The following is a 13,445-nucleotide window of genomic DNA, read 5'->3' on the forward strand; positions in this document are numbered from 1 at the left end:
GGAAGTAAATAGTGTGGGAAGAAATAGCCAAGGAATTGTTATGGCTAGGCTTGTATAGGCCCTAGGGTCAATAGCCTAGTACCAACCTATGAACCTATAAAGGAAGATGAATATGCTCTAAAATTTCAATATTTGGAAAAAAATCATCAAATTGTCAGTCTAGTTCATTGAGGTGTGAAATGACCTAAATGAATCTTGTACCAAATGATTTCTCTTTTGTTTCTATTTTGAATGTGGTCGTATTAAATGTGGGTCTTGATTTATTGTATTTTATTTTATTAAAAAGGTTTACTATTGTTGGTATCAAAAAAGTAACAGGATTTTTTTAACCTATCAGAAAGACAGTTTAGTGAGTAATCTGAAGGATATATTAATTTAAGCTAATGTGCCATTCACTTCAAGCAAAAGCATTCAGTACAAATTAAGAATGTCAGGACGAGAAGCATATTTTGAGTTTAAACTTAGCCATTCCCTGGGGTTATTCATTTGGATGTCAGATTTATAGAATGTAAAGAACTGCAAAACAAAGTTGTATTTTTGTAAGAAACATGTTTTGGGAACATATTTTCAAAACCAAGTTATTTATTTATATTTTTATTTTTACTTTAACATAATGGTTTCTTCCCTGTTCCTGCTAACCATTAGATAATATGCCATGGTTAACTGCAGTGTGGCCATCATCCAGACAATTATTTATTATTTTTTTAATCTTTTAAGGTCTAACACCTGTTTCTGCCAGCTGATTATAAGGGTACACAAGCAAAAGTGTCTACCGCACCTTTACCTTACCAATTCCTTGTTGTGTGAGTGTGTGTGTGTGTGTGTGTGTGTGTGTGTGTGAGTGTGTGTGTGTGTGTGTGTGTGTGTGTTTTGTACTCACAGCTACTGCATAAGTCCAGCTTTGTAGACCTTCAAACAGTGTAATGTAATGAATACAACATTTTCCAGCAGATATTTCCTCTGCAGAATGAAATGGACTGCTTTCTTCCACTCTGCATTCCCACAGGGCCCTGTCCTAGGCCCTTACTTGTTTAGATTATATCTTTCAGACCTAACTTTTTAATCTGAGGTGTTCCACAGTCTATATGCAGATGATCTGAAATTGGGTAAACTGATTACATATGTCACAGATAAGACATGTCTGCAAATGAACTTGACTAAATTGACCATTTGGGCACAGGAAAATAATATGCTGATAAATATATCAAAAACTAAGCATATGAGATTTGGGATGCATAAAATGAAAGGTGAATATTTAATACAGCACACAGTGATTGAAACTGTAGATTCATTTAAGGATCTGGGTATATGTTTAGATCCAGCTATGAGTTTTTCTAATCACATCAACCAACTGGTTAATAGGTTGTATAAAAAGATTTATAAAGTCTAGGAAATCAGAAATGATGAAGTCATTGTTTATTAGTTGCATTAGACCCAAACTTGAATATGGAATAACAATATGGAAACCTTATCAGAAAACAAACATGAGTAAATTGGAAAGATGTTGGATGGGAGGGTGGCCTAATGGTTAAGGTGTTTGCCTTACAAACACAAGGTGCAGGGTTTGAGTCTCACAAGGGATAATTGGCTAGGCTTAAAATGGCACGCAAGGGCAGCTAGCTTAGTACTAACCTATGAACCTACAGTGGAAATGAATTTATTTGTAGTTTGTTTGCCAGGATGGTCCATTGGGCCGCTGGGGCCCATTTTCAGAGGAGTCCTGGGGAGAAAAGCTCCAGAAAAATACAAATAGATAATGAAAGGAAGCACAAATACATGAAATACATTTCAGATAAGACAGATATACATAGTAATTGATATGTTCCATAGTACAAATCACATTGTACACAAATGCATAGTAATTGCTCATTTACATATATTCAATAGAAGTACAATAGTACACGTTTCATAAGACAGAAAGAGAATATATACATACATATATATATATATATATATATATATATACACACACACACACACACACACACACTTTTTTTTTACATATATATATATATATATATATATATATATATATATATAGAACAGTATTTACAATTGAGGTAGGTTTGTAGTAGTTAATACAGTCATTGAGATATATTGCAAAGCATAATGAAATTTAGTAGGTAGTGACAGGTGGTAAATGGGTATAAACACATTAGGAAGTGAGTGTAGTCAGTGTTAGGTGGGATGGGAACAAGAACATATCCATGAAGTAAGATGAGAGTGCAGTGAGGTTTTGAACAAGGGGAAACTATTGGTGATGCAAATGAAGGGAGGGAGAGAGTTCTAGAGGCGTGCAAGAGAGGACATTAGTTGATTCCCTGCTGGACATGTTGGTTTGTGTATTTTAATTAGGTTTTGGGAACTGGATCTTAAGAGTCTCTGTGGTTTGTGCATTTCAAATGTATTTGCAAGGGAAGGACAGAGGTTCTGAATGAGCTTATGTGCTTGAATGAGCTGGGTATATGTGAGGAGGTTTGATAGTTCTAACCAATTCAGTTGGTGAAGGGAATTGCAGTGATGTGTAGAGGCTCTATGTCCTGCTGCAAATTTGGATATCTTGTTATAACAGATGAGAGGTTTGATTTGAGGTTTGATTTGAGGGAAGCTTGTAGGTTGGTAGGGATAGATGCACCATATAAGAGGGATGGGATGAGGTATGTGTTAGCTAAGGTTATCATGGTGGTGGGTGAGAGAAAGCATTTGGGGTGGTAAAGCATACCAAGTTTTTGGTTGGTATTTTTGATATTTGATTGCAGTTGTTTGTCAAATTTTAGCTGATTATCGATAACACCTAGAAGTTTAGTTTCTGAGACAAGTTCTTGGGTAGTATTATTTTTGCTAGTTATTAGGAAGGATTGTGTGTTTAGGGAAGAGGTTTTTGAGGTATTGAATAACATGAGTTTTGTTTTGGTAGCAGTGAGGGCTAGATGGTTATCGAGCATCCACTGTTCAGTGGCAGTAAAAGTGGCTTGAGTTAGAATATTAAGAGTTGTAAGGGAAGGGGAGAGACAGATTATAATAGAGTCGTTGGCATATTGTACGAGGCTGGAGTGAGGGATGGCATGATAGAAATCATTTATGAATATATTGAATAATAGGGGGCCTAGAATGGATCCCTGGGGGATGCCTGTGGATGTATTAAGGAAAGGTGATATAGCTTTTTTCCATTTAAATGCTTGTTGCCTGTTAGGTAGCTTGAGAACCACTGGGTAGAGGTAGGGGATAGGTTAAGTTTAGAGAGTTTGGTTAGAAGCAAGTTGTGAAAAATGTTGTCGAATGCCTTAGAGAGGTCAAGGAAAAGAGTGGATACAATGTGGCCAGAGTCACGGGCTTTGTTGATTATTTCGAGGAAGGAGAGTAGGGCTATGGAGGTACTGTGGCCTGGTCTAAAGCCATGTTGTGTGGGGGTAAGAAGCTGTTTGTTGATCAGGTAGGGTAAGAGTTGTTGATGGACACACTTTTCAAGTAGTTTGGAAATAGGGGACAGAATGGCAATAGGGCAAAAGTTTGGGATGCCATTATTCTTGCCACCACCTTTATGGAGAGGGATGATAAAGGCTTTCTTCCAAAGTTGGGGGCATGGCATTCTAGGATAGACCGATTTATTAGTATGGTGATAGGCAGGGTGATGACATCGGCAGCAATTTTTAAGAAGTAGGAGTGGATTTCATCAGGGGCATTGGAGCCAGGTTTCAGTTTTTGTAATATGGTAGATGTGGAGATGGGATTAATGGTAAAAGGAAGGGGCTGGGGGCATGGGTTGCTGGGTGGGGACAGGTTGTTGGTGAAGGGAGTAGGGTGGGGAGGAATTACAGAGTTATTGGTGAAGGATTGTGTTAGTTTGTTGATAGAGTCAGTAAATAAGGAGTTAAACTGGGTTGCTAAGTCTAAGTCAGTTGCATCACCAAGGCCACCCATAGATGTGAAAATTTAAGTTATTATGAAAGACTTAAATATCTGAATGTGTACAGTGTCTCTTATAGATACTTAGCAAGAGATCTTATTCAGGTCTATAAGGTATTTAGAAACAACTACCTCTGGGAATGTTTGTGGTTATCAAAAAGTAGCAGAGAATCTTCCGACAACCTATGAAAATGATTCTATAGGAATGAGATGTGTACTAACTGGTTTTCTGAGAGAGCAGCTGATGCATGGAACAGACTACCAAATTACATTAAAGCAAGTCCTAGTTTAGATATTTTTAAGAACAGCCTGGACACTTATTATGGGAACAAATGTTTTGGTATATTGGCGAGCTAGAAGGGTATTAATGCCCATGCTTGAAATATTTGTATGCATGTATGTATGTATATATGTATGTATGTATGTAACTAGCATCAGTCCCACACTCCCACCTTCTCCAGCCACTATTCCAGAACATCTGGGCTACAGTTAGAGTTTTAGCACTTTTTTGTCATAGAGGCATCTTATTTCCAACTTTTCTTGACATCTTTTTCAAATTAGTTATGATTTTGGACATTGTTATTCTTTCTGAGGTGCGACAACTACAGCAGTTTTCCAAACCTGAGGCACAAGTTCAGTGGAGAGGGTGAAATTGAATAGCAGTTTTAGTGATACAACAGGTAGTACATGTGCCTTTAGTGTGAAATAATGTGGGTTCTATTCCCACACCAGGTAGATTGATTGCTAACACTGTGGTACAGCATATGGGGGTATTAATATTAGTATTATCAGGCTGTACTCCCAAATGTGTCATCTTTACGATAAGACATTAAACTGTGGTCCCATCAACTTGAATTGGTAGCTCAGGTGGATGTAAAAGATCCGATGGCACCTATCAAAAAGAGTAGGGGTCCCTTATTAATATACAAAAAATAACTCTTATTTACAAATGCAAAAATATATAGATATAGATATACAAATATATTTACACATATTCATAATTTTCCTTACAATCATACTAAATGTTCATCCCTATTAGACCCTCATTTCTTTTTCCATAACCACCATCTGGTTTTACTTAATGCTGTTGCTAAAATCCATTTATCATTAAATATAATTTAATTTACTCTTTCATTCCACATAACCCATATGACATAAAATAACTTTTTATCTATTCTTTTAACATATTATTTGCTTCTATTCTTATGATATCCATATTTAATTATATCCATGTTTATTTTATCCACTTATTTTATATCTTTGAAAAAAAATCTTCTTTACATAGTTTTCCTCATAACTTGTTTACTCTTTTATATTTCAAAAAACACTTGTTCAGTAGTTTCTTCTTGACAAAGTAAACATATTCTATCACTTTTCTTTTTATATGACATACTTTCTTTACTGGTAATTTATCTATTCCCGAACCAATTTGACTAAAGGCAAGACAATGCACACTGTACTATTTAATACTTTTTATTATTATTAATAAGTTCTTTCATCCAATTAATTATTGAACTTCATCAGATAAAGACATAACATCAGGATTTAAATAGCCTGGCTTTCAAACCATGTGACTCATCAAGAAGTGTTGTAATCATTACAGATCCTTCTACTTCCTAGCTTCATAAAATAGTAAAAAATAGATACTAGTTTAATAATTACAAAATAAAATTCTTAAAATTCATAATTGCTCTAATCAAATCAAACACCAGTATTGACCTTAAAAACAATTAACTAAAGAAGTAAATAAATAGACATTAAAAGCAATTCAACGTAGCAAAGACTTCATCTTCAAGTTACAGTTAATGGATGTAATAAAATCTGCCAGATTAGTTCTTTTTGTTCAAGGATTACTGACACAGGACCCCCCTCAATTGTTTTTATCCACTCTATGGGGACAATGTAGGACACTTTTTTAAGCATATGGTCATAGACAATGTTTACTACTAATCTCTCATCTTTTTCATTTATCCACTTTAATACTTTGTACAAATTTAATGAAGCAACATATACCACTGGGTTAATTAACGCTAAACCTGCTTCCTCTTTATTTACATACAAAACTCCTCTTTTTACTGGGTTTAATGTAGAACCCCATATAAATGAAAAAATATGCACAATAATTCATTTTCAAATACTGTTGGCAACATAAATGCGCTTGCCAGGTATGCTATTTTTTCTATCAGTATTATCAAATAAGCCTTTTTTCTGAACAATAATGTATATGTTTTCCAGAAAAGATAGGTTGGTTTTATTTCTTCTATGTTTTTATTTTATCATTACAAATGCTGACAAACATAATTTCCTAACTTTCTCACTTATATTATATTCTTTCATTATTACCCATAAGATTTCATGTCCAATTGTATCAAATGCCTTATTAAGGTCTCCTATCATGATTTTTACTTCTTCTTTTCTATTCATAATATCATCCACAATTTTTCTATCATTAATAATTCTTGACAACCCTTCCTCTTTATACTATAATATATACTATCTTCCATAATATTTTCCATTTTAGTTTTAAATCTCTTTTGTATTCTTTTTCATAAAGATCTTATAATCATTTGTATTCAATACTCTCAGGCTCCAGTTTTTAATTGTTCCTATCTTACTTCTTTCATATAAATTTAAGTATTCCACTACATAGTTCTTTATACATAACATCTCCATTTAACCATTCATTCAAAATCCTTAAAATATTCTTTTGGCAATTTCTTAAACTGTAACACATTTCATACCCTATTCCATCTGGTTTTGCAGCTGAATCTATATTTATTTGTCCTATTACTTTATTTAACTCATATAAACAAATCTGATTTTTCAACTCCTACTTATTCTCTTTTTCTATTAACTTTTTTACTGTCCATTTTTTCATTACCTTTCTTTTCCCTTTAAGCATTCTATGTACATATTGTACTGCACTATTCATAATCTTTTCATGAGTTCTTTCTATTTCTCCTTTTACATTTTTGTTTTTCTCACTACACTCTATTTTTTTTGCTAATATGCTTAAGTAAATTGATACTTCTCTTTTCCCCTGTAAAATATATTTGGTTAAATAAGAATTCTTATGTTTTTTCTTGATTTCTGTCACCCAATTCTTTTTCTTTGTGAAAGTGCTTTCTGTCATTATATTCTAAATCTTCCAGTGCAACATTATATGTTATTTTATATTTTTCTTTCTCTACTTTTCCCACATCATATTGCCACTGTAAAAAAAATTCTTACATTTTCTTTAAATATCATCCACCATTCAGACCCATTTTTAAAAAATGTTCTCATAGTAATATGATCTTTCCATAGACATATTACTAATCTCGTTCCTTCTTCATTCCATGCTTTCTTATTTATCATTTTTATTCCTTTGCCTATGTTTATATATTCCTTGTTTTCCTTTGTCTGTAGCTATATTACAAGATGATCAGAAAATCCTGTTTCAACTACCTTCCCTTCTCCAATAACTAAAATATTCTGATACTATAAAATAATGATACTATAAAATAATCTATTTCAGTTGTATAGTACCCCTTTTGTAAGTCCATGAATTTTTGCCCTAGAGATTTAGCTTACCACATTTTAGAGCTTCTAACATTTTTCTTATATCATTTCCTTTCTTTTTACGCTTGCCTCTCAAATCACAGTTAAAGTCTCCTGTTATTACAATATGCATACTTATCACTACATCACTACCTAGTCTAAAATCAGATGAAATAAGCGTTTTGTTTCTTTACAATTAGTATAAACATACAATGTTATAATGCTATGTACTTGTTCTTTCCATTTTAAATCTACAATGGCTATTCCTCCCATTTTGGCTAAAGTTATATCTAATATCTTTATTGTATTTCGGCAGAATATAGCTATTCCAGAACATCTCTCCTTTCCCAAATTCAAAAATATCTTTCCTCTCCATAGTTTCTCTGTTTGTAATCTTCCTTCATGTCTTAAAAATATTGTGACTTCTAATATAATTACATCTACATCACATGTATTGCATCACTCCAAAATCCCTGTTCTTCTTCTTATATTCTTAATGCTATTCACATTTACAGAAAGCACTCCAAAATTTTCATTTGCCCTTTTCCTTAGATTCATGGTTTAATAGCTAATTACTAGACTAGCTGCCTTAATAGGCTATTCTAAGACAATTTCCCTCCCAAACATGAGATTCAAACACTGTACCTTGTGTCTGTGAGTCAAATACCTAACCATGATACCAACCCCCAACCATTAGCTGTACAGCTTCTTTTTCACCATTTCCTTTCTTTTTTCTTTTGTACTTATCCTGTTAAATTTTCTTTTTCTGTCTTTTATCCTTTTACCAATAGAATTATTTTTTCCCTTTTACTATGTCCCAAGTTATGTCTTCTTCTTTACATATATCAAAGCCTTCTTCTATGTCCTCTTTATTTTAAACTCATCTAATTTTTCTTCCATTTCTACTACTTCTAAAATGTCTTCTCTTTGTTCATTTTCTTCTTATCTTTTTCCTTACTCTTATTTTCATTTTTACAATCCATCCATGAATGTCTAGTTTTGCTATATTTATAACATTTCAATTCAATTTTTTGCATCATGTCCCATTTCCCCACAAATATAGCCTTTTCCTTTATCACAGTTACTTATCAAATGTCCTTCTCCAAAAAAAAAAAAACTTGTTGTGGGTTGTCCCCAGTATTTTACAATACCCCTATTCCCCTCCACATATATCATGCTTGGTATTTGTATGTTTTTTTCTCTTTCTATTTTTAACACAATATTATAATCCCATCCACTGGTCCATAAACCCCTTTTATCACAAACATTTTTAATGTCCAGTACTTCTTTACATAAAGTTTTTGATGTCCTTTCAAAGTCTCTCTTTCCACCTCTGTTCGAAATTGTACATGATTTTTTTGTTTTCATGTTAAATGCTTTTCTCACAAAGAGTCCATGTGTTACAATATTTCTTTTTTTCAGATTCTCCAAGAAAATTTTCCATTGAAAAAGCAGTCTCAAATATAATGTCAAAAAATGTCTCTTTGTTATTAAGAATAAATGCTCTTACCTCATGTACTTTTACAACCAAAGAGGTTATTAAATTGTTCCACATTTCATGCCTGTCCATTTCTTTGTCTTCTTTACTTTGAATATTTACCACATTCTTCCAGTTTTCATTTTCTTCTGCCTTTTTTCTTTTCTGCTACACTCTTTTTGCCTTCTTTTACTTTCTCTGCATATGTTTTCTTTTCCAGCTCACCAATATTCTTCAGGCTTGTCTCTGCATTCTTCTTTTGTATTTTCTCCATAATGTCCCCTTAGAAAATGTTTCCTTCACTTTCTGTATCACTCTGTATCACCATTTCTTTTAAGTAAATCATTCCACAACCCTCCCAATTGTAGGGTTGTAATTATACATCCATCATTTGCCAACTCATCTCCATCAAACAGATTTCTTTGAAACGTCCTCTGAATCCTGCATGCATTCTGTGGTATCAATATTGGTTTTCTCCTCCATTTATCTCCCCTCTCCATTATCATCTTCTCTGTCCATCTGCCTCCATGTTTCTCTGGGCCATCCTTGCACCTGGAATGGAAACAGGAAGTGCTCATGAAAAATGAGTCTCACTTGCAACGACAACAAGTAGGGGAAGTTCCTTGACACCGTGACCAAAGTTCCCCTGGTAGTATAAATACCACCTCAGATGTCCCCTGAAAAGAGGCTACTAGCGTAGTGAGACTAACCAGGTCAGCAAAGGATAATATATGAAAGCCATGAAAAGAGAGGTACAGACCATCTCTAGCAAAGTAGGTAAGGCTGTTAGTCATCATATCTCAGGCTGATATATACTGAACTCATTAGAATTACAGCAATAATTATGCCAACAGTTAAAGTCAATTACCTTTTGTTTGTATTGTGACATCATTCTTGATGAAGATAGGATGCCACTCAAGACTAGTTTCATATCAACCTCAGTCACATATTCTGAGAGCTGTGTCATTTCTCTATTCATATGATCTAGATAGATGTGTCTTAAGTCATTCACACCCATGTGCACAAAGTCATATGTGTACCTTGGATGAAGGGACTAAGGGTTCTAATGACATGGGAGTTCCTGCCACCTGAGAGAAAACTCATCATCACCTTTTCCTTGCTTACTTTGGTGAGTGGTACATCTGTGTGTCTCACTATGGAGTCACCTATAACTAAGACATTATCAGGTGTGTCAGCTTGGCCTTGTTGTCTTAAAGATGTTGGCTTGCTAGCTGGGTGAACCCCTTCTTCTCTTGTTATTTCTACAGATTTTTTTTGCTTGTAAATATGTGGCTGATTTTCCTGTTTACCCAATCTACATCTTGTAAACGTTTGAGGTTTGGCCAGAATTTCTCAAATATCTCAGCCTAAGATAACTTATTTGCTCATTTAGGACAAGGTTGGCATGGTTGTATGAACTGAATGTCAGTACTGCCAACATATTGGGTACTGTCATTAAGTTTATGTAGGAGACTAGCCTCCAAAGTTCATAAATGGTTGCATCTCTGACATATAGTTTCATCTAGTGGAATAAGCAAATGGTGGGCAATAGGCATGAGGCATTTGTTACACTGCCTCAGGATGCCTATTGCTATACAGTAATAACTAAGAATAAGTGCTTCATTTTTGTGGAATAACTACTTTAGTAGGAAGGGATGTTGTGGTTCATAGATAGTTACTAGGCATGTTGTCCAAAAGACCACTAAGGAGCCTATCCCAGTCTCCCAATTTCCTCAGAGCACTGTCTAGTTAAGTGACCTTCTCCTTAAACAGAAACTGACTGAATCAGACCATAGAGTAAAGGAAGCAGCGTAACCTGTGCAGAGTCACACAATAGGCAAATGGAAACTAAGGGAATCAAACTCTAGTCTAAAGGAAGTAGGTCATTAACAGCTCATTGGCTTAATCCTCTGCACTTAGTGACAACCTAAAGTCAGAGAAAACCAACACCAGCACAAGGACTGCATGCAAATATCAGGTATATATTGACCAGATGTGAGGTCTGAACCTTTGAGATAAGACGCAGAAATATTTCCATTGAGATATCATGCTGCTAAATGCTTGGCATCCACCATAAGAAAGATTCAAACCATAAACATTTTATGGACCATCTCTGTAACCATCAGCATATTATTTTCCACCCTTACACAATGGATTCCAGAGGCAAGCCCCTCTTACACAAAACACTACATTCATACCACTATCCATTCATTTTCATATAACAGATTTGCTGCAATTATAATAGCAGCTTCAAAAAAAAAAAGATTGTGTTGTAGAAATAAAAAGGAATTTTTATGGTGCAGCCTTAATTTGATTACAATTAAGGGCTGAATCTGCATAAACATATTTAAAGTGTATTGCCACTGTTTTGTCAGTGCATATCGCAGTCTGATGTATTGATTTTGTGATTCTTGTCTTTACCTTTTATTTACTGATGTAGATATGCAGTGGCTTAAGTGCCTCTTGTAATCCGCTGAGAACTCCTGCAAATGAGGGTGTGAAAAAGAACTTGAGTGAGAAAATAAAGAATTTTATTGATTTACTGATTGGTGTACTAAAGATTTTTCAGTTTGAAAAGAAACAGAAGAGCCAGTAACCATGTGATCAAACTGAGAGGCTTAAGTGGGAGGCTTCAGAAAGAATGTGACAAAGTGTAACATTACTGGACAAAGCACTGGCTGAATGCATAGCTACGGAAAATTAAAACTGTAGGTGTTTCAGGAATGCATAGGCTAGACAGAAAAGTATTGTTAAAAATAAATCAAAATTCCCTGAATTGTTTAATGCCTAACTATTATACAATAGCAACTAGGAATAAATACAGTTGTTGCATTAGAAACAACTGGGGAAATACACAAAATCAAGTCTGATTTCAACAGTAGTAAAATAAAATGAATTATAGAACTAGTCATATCTTAAATATAGCTTTAAAAAATAGATGAGTACTTGAGCTCTTTAAAAATAGTTGCTGAGGTGCATTTCTATAGGTGATATTGTTTACTGTCATGTATGCCATACACAAAGCAGTACTAAATACTGCATAGTTAAAATATAATGGTGTAGGTTAAACCAGATAAAATGCTACAGCAGTTGTTGTGTAGATAAAAAAGGTTTAGCTGTTGCCTATGGTAGATATTGGACAGTATTTGCTCCTGCATAAGGCAGTAGTAAGTGATAAAAGCTGGATACAAAGTACTATTTCAGGCAATACTTAGTATAGTGTGACTGTTCCATACCTCTCCACAATTTTTTCAGGAATGTCCTTGATCTTGCCTCAGAATATTGCTGTTTCCCTCATAAAACTTACAAAACAGTGGGGTTATTGAAAAATAAGTAATGAGAGATGTTGCAGATATACAGTTTGTAGTCTTAATCTTCACATTCTCTAGCTCTGTTTGCTTTCTAAATGAATACTGTCAATATTGTAAAACTGTTCCAGGTTTTGGGCCTTTGCTCCTGATTTTTTTACTTTGATTCCAGAGAGAGAGAGAGAGAGAGAGAGAGAGATAAGAGTTTAAAATAAAAGGTGTGGCTACACAGGTTATACTTAGTGTGGCAGCACTTATCACACAGATCATTCAGAAATGAATAAGCCATCTACAGCCCAGCAGAAGCTGCTGTCCATCCATCCATACATCCATCCATCCATCCATCCATCCATCCATCCATCCATCCATCCATCCATAATTTTTCCCCCATTTTTGTACATGGGGTTAGGTTGTCACTTCAACAATGATAATCATCTAGAGCCAATGTGCACACTGTCAGGCACATAATAAGGGGCCCCTGACCCCTCTACAAAACTATTAGATGTTATTATAGGTAACAATCTAAAAATGTGACCTACATCAATCAAAACCATCAATAAAAAACTAGGGTCACTTTACAGAATAAAAGCTTTCCTAACCCCTCCAGCCAAAATTGCCATAGCTCACTCACCTTCTTTCAGCACTTCTGTATGCATCCCCTCTACTCTCCAGTCTAAACAAGACTGTACTTAAACTCTCACCTTGCTATAACCATATCGCCAGGTTTGCCACTGGGCTGCCTTTTAGGACACATCATTGCAGCAATCTTAACCAGCTTGGGTGGCTTGAACTACCCAGTCTAATTCAGTATAACCAACTGATCATGGCTTATAAAATCCTTTATAATCTGGCTAATACTCCTGCACTTGAAAATCTTATCACACCCTATTACAATCAGTGACTGCTTAGATCCTCTAACAGACTACTAATTCAGACAAGCAAAATTAACAATGCAGCTGGTGACTCTCTCTTTGCAAACTCTGTAGGCAGATCCTGGCACTCACTTCCAGCTGACATTACTTTATTCTCCTCCCTAGGTCAATTTAAAACAGACTCAAACAACATCTGGCACTAAACTGGCTATGTCATTGTATCAACCCTGGCTAACTCTCTTCTAGAATGTGTAAAATCTATTTAATCAGCTACTGTTTAATTTTTCCCTGACTTTCACCAGGGATTAACTCTAACCTGTGGAACATGTTTATTCTTGTTTG

At 34.7% G+C, this 13,445-nt stretch overlaps 1 protein-coding gene across 1 annotated transcript in view; it reads left to right on the top strand.

Annotated features, from left to right (window-relative positions):
- Positions 1-13,445, top strand: part of PLEKHB1 (pleckstrin homology domain containing B1) — a 542,187-nt gene that overhangs the window by 94,511 nt on the left and 434,231 nt on the right. The window lies entirely within an intron of this gene.

This window comes from Protopterus annectens, chromosome 5.part0, assembly GCF_019279795.1.
Source record: "Protopterus annectens isolate FY-2018-M chromosome 5.part0, PAN1.0, whole genome shotgun sequence".
Classification (NCBI taxonomy): Eukaryota; Metazoa; Chordata; order Ceratodontiformes; family Protopteridae; genus Protopterus; species Protopterus annectens.